General features: G+C 54.8%; 1 protein-coding gene and 1 long non-coding RNA gene across 3 annotated transcripts in view; one reads left to right on the plus strand and one right to left on the minus strand.

Moving 5' to 3' along the window:
* Positions 1 to 475: 475 nt before the first annotated feature.
* LOC126992829 (CUB and sushi domain-containing protein 3-like) overlaps positions 476 to 4094 on the minus strand; it is a 34592-nt gene continuing 30973 nt past the window's right edge. For both annotated transcript variants that reach the window (XM_050851659.1, XM_050851658.1), the window contains one exon: positions 476 to 589. The gene's annotated coding sequence lies outside the window, so the exon portion shown is untranslated. The remainder of the gene's footprint in view (positions 590 to 4094) is intronic.
* Positions 2393 to 4073, plus strand: LOC126992831 (uncharacterized). The gene is made up of 4 exons (XR_007747111.1): positions 2393 to 2478; positions 2680 to 2785; positions 3004 to 3113; positions 3981 to 4073. It is a non-coding gene; the product is annotated as an uncharacterized LOC126992831 (long non-coding RNA).

The raw sequence follows: 4094 nt of genomic DNA on the forward strand, positions 1-4094 counted from the left end.
CAGGGTTGACTGAAGGCCGTCTCATATGCCTCCGTGGTCCAGTGGTCACCGTACCTGCTGGCCACTACTCCGTGTGCTGCTTGATAAATGGGTACCTGGGGAAACCTGGGGAAGGTAAACTGTCGTAGCCCGGATGTCACACTAGCCGGGGTAATGAGCTCCCTCCCACCACAGGCTCAATGTCACGGAGATGAGCACTGAGGCCATGCGCAGTTATAGTGTATGCCCCCAACTTTACCTTGAGCCGTCTCCTTTGCTGTAGTAAAAAAAATGATTACTCTGGCAAGTCTGAAGCCACGGGACAGTCCACTCACACACCCAGAGAGCGAGGAAACACACACTCGCTAAAACTCATGTCGCAAGCGAGCCTGAAGGGGAAGTTTGAGGTGGTCATTTCACAACACTCACCTCACAGGCACACACCATCCTGCCTCTCTCCCTTCTCCTCCCAGAAAACATATGAAGATACAACAAGTTGTTGTGTTGAGGTAAGTGTATTTGTCTTTATACAAAGGAGGATGGACGCCACACAGCAGCCCCTCAGGAGGATGTCGCCTGCTGCTGTCCATGGGAAGGCGTCCTCAGGCACCTGAAATCACAATGCAGAGAGTGCCACCTTACTCGTCAGCAACAGAGGCAGTGTGCGCTGAAGACACGCTCAACACACACACTCACTAACACAACCACCTCTACCAAAGCCTTGTTGTCACCAGGCTCAAAACACTAGTACCCACCATAGAATTACTAACACAACCACCTCTACCAAAGCCTTGTCAAACTACCACCACACCCCAGAACACTTCCTGCCCATGGTGCCCCACACTGCCTGCCACCCCAGAACACTTCATGACACCTGCACACACTGCCCATGCTGCCCCACACAGCCTGGCACCCCAGAACACTCCCTACTCCAGTGCCCAATGTTCCACTCCCTCCGTGCCATCCTCAAAGCATTCCCAACCAGGCTCCACATCCACAGGCCTTATCTAGAGGACCTGCCACCCCTCAGCCCTAAGCCCCAACACTGCCTTCCAAGCCCTCAGCCCTCAGCCCCAACACTGCCTTCCAAGCCCTCAGCCCTAAGCCCCAACACTGCCTTCCAAGCCCTCAGCCCTCAGCCCCAACACTGCCTTCCAAGCCCTCAGTCCTCAGCCCCAACACTGCCTTCCAAGCCCTCAGCCCTCCGCCCCCACACTTCCTTCCCACCCCGCAGCCCTCAGCCCCAACACTGCCTTCCAAGCCCTCAGTCCTCAGCCCCAACACTGCCTTCCAAGCCCTCAGCCCTAAGCCCCAACACTGCCTTCCAAGCCCTCAGTCCTCAGCCCCAACACTGCCTTCCAAGCCCTCAGCCCTCAGCCCCAACACTGCCTTCCAAGCCCTCAGTCCTCAGCCCCAACACTGCCTTCCAAGCCCTCAGTCCTCAGCCCCAACACTGCCTTCCAAGCCGTCAGTCCTCAGCCCCAACACTGCCTTCCAAGCCCTCAGTCCTCAGCCCCAACACTGCCTTCCAAGCCCTCAGCCCTCAGCCCCAACACTGCCTTCCAAGCCCTCAGTCCTCAGCCCCAACACTGCCTTCCAAGCCCTCAGTCCTCAGCCCCAACACTGCCTTCCAAGCCCTCAGCCCTAAGCCCCAACACTGCCTTCCAAGCCGTCAGTCAGAGAGAGAGAGAGAGAGAGAGAGAGAGAGAGAGAGAGAGAGAGAGAGAGAGCGAGAGAGAGAGAGAGAGAGAGAGAGAGAGAGAGTGAGAGAGAGAGAGAGAGAGAGAGAGAGAGAGAGAGAGAGAGAGAGAGAGAGAGAGAGAGAGAGAGAGAGAGAGAGAGAGAGAGAGAGAGAGGGAGAGAGAGAGAGAGAGAGAGAGAGAGAGAGAGAGAGAGAGAGAGAGAGAGAGAGAGAGAGAGAGAGAGAGAGAGAGAGAGAGAGAGAGAGAGAGAGAGAGAGAGAGAGAGAGAGAGAGAGAGAGAGAGAGAGAGAGAGAGGAGAGAGAGAGAGAGAGAGAGAGAGAGAGAGAGAGAGAGAGAGAGAGAGAGAGAGAGAGAGAGAGAGAGAGAGAGAGAGAGAGAGAGAGAGAGAGAGAGAGAGAGAGAGAGAGAGAGAGAGAGAGAGAGAGGAGAGAGAGAGAGAGAGAGAGAGAGAGAGAGAGAGAGAGAGAGAGAGAGAGAGAGAGAGAGAGAGAGAGAGAGAGAGAGAGAGAGAGAGAGAGAGAGAGAGAGAGAGAGAGAGAGAGAGAGAGAGAGAGAGAGAGAGAGAGAGAGAGAGAGAGAGAGAGAGAGAGAGAGAGAGAGAGAGAGAGAGAGAGAGATGAGGAGAGAGGTGGAGAGAGAGATGAGGAGAGAGGTGGAGAGAGAGATGAGGAGAGAGAGAGAGAGAGAGAGATGTGGAGAGAGGAGAGAGAGATGAGGAGAGAGGTGGAGAGAGAGATGAGGAGAGAGGTGGAGAGAGAGATGAGGAGAGAGGTGGAGAGAGAGATGAGGAGAGAGGTGGAGAGAGAGAGGAGGAGAGAGGGGGAGAGAGAGAGGTGGGAGATAGAGTTGAGGTGAGAGGTGGAGAGAGAGATGAGGAGAGAGGTGGAGAGAGAGAGGAGTAGAGAGGTGGAGAGAGAGAGATGAGGAGAGAGGGGGAGAGAGATGGAGAGGTGGAGAGAGAGATGAGGAGAGAGGTGGAGAGAGATGAGGAGAGAGGTGGAGAGAGAGATGAGGAGAGAGGTGGAGAGAGAGATGAGGAGAGAGGTGGAGAGAGAGATGAGGAGAGAGGTGGAGAGAGAGATGAGGAGAGAGGTGGAGAGAGGTGGAGAGAGAGAGATGAGGAGAGAGGTGGAGAGAGAGATGAGGAGAGAGGTGGAGAGAGAGAGGCGGAGAGAGGGGGAGAGAGAGAGGAGGAGAGAGGTGGAGAGAGATGAGGAGAGAGGTGGAGAGAGAGATGAGGAGAGAGGTGGAGAGAGAGATGAGGAGAGAGATGGGGAGAGAGATGAGGAGAGAGGTGGAGAGAGAGAGATGAGGAGAGAGAGATGAGGAGAGAGGTGGAGAGAGAGATGAGGAGAGAGGTGGAGAGAGAGATGAGGAGAGAGGTGGAGAGAGAGATGAGGAGAGAGGTGGAGAGAGAGATGAGGAGAGAGGTGGAGAGAGAGATGAGGAGAGAGAGATGAGGAGAGAGGTGGAAGAGAAGAGAGAGAGGTGGAGAGAGAGATGAGGAGAGAGGTGGAGAGAGAGAGGGTTATAGAGAGGGAGAGAGAGAGATGAGGAGAGAGGTGGAGAGAGAGATGAGGAGAGAGGTGGAGAGAGAGGTGAGGAGAGGTTGAGAGAGATGAGGAGAGAGGTTGAGAAAGAGATGAGGAGAGAGGTGGAAGAGAAGAGAGAGAGAGGGAGAGAGAGATGAGGAGAGAGGTGGAGAGAGAGGAGAGAGAGGGAGAGAGATGAGGAGAGAGGTGGAGAGAGAGATGAGGGAGAGAGAGAGATGAGAGAGAGGAGAGAGAGATGAGGAGAGAGGTGGGAGAGAGAGATGAGAGAGAGGGAGAGAGATGTGGTGAGAGGTTGAGAGAGAGATGTGGTGAGAGTGAGATGTGGAGAGAGGTGGAGAGAGAGATGAGGAGAGAGGTGGAGAGAGAGATGAGGAGAGAGGTGGAGAGAGAGAGAGAGCAAGAGAGAGAGAGAGATGAGGAGAGAGAGGGGAGAGAGAGATGAGGGAGAGAGGTGGAGAGAGAGAGATGAGGAGAGGTGGAGAGAGAGAGGAGAGAGGGAGAGAGAGGGAGAAGAGAGAGAGAGATGAGGAGAGAGGTGGAGAGAGAGATGAGGAGAGAGGTGGAGAGAGAGATGAAGAGAGAGAGGTGAGGAGAGTGGTGGAGAGAGAGATGAGGGGAGAGGTGGGAGAGAGAGATGAGGAGAGAGGTGAGAGAGAGATGAGGAGAGAGGTGGAGAGAGAGAGGGAGAGAGGTGGAGAGAGAGAGAGAGAGAGGGAGAGAAGTGAGAGAGAGATGAGGAGAGAGGTGGAGAGAGAGATGAGGAGAGAGGTGGAGAGAGAGATGAGGAGAGAGGTGGAGAGAGAGATGAGGAGAGAGGTGGAGAGAGAGATGAGGAGAGAGAGAGATGAGGAGAGAGAG

This window comes from Eriocheir sinensis, unplaced genomic scaffold (assembly GCF_024679095.1).
Source record: "Eriocheir sinensis breed Jianghai 21 unplaced genomic scaffold, ASM2467909v1 Scaffold504, whole genome shotgun sequence".
Taxonomy (NCBI): domain Eukaryota; kingdom Metazoa; phylum Arthropoda; class Malacostraca; order Decapoda; family Varunidae; genus Eriocheir; species Eriocheir sinensis.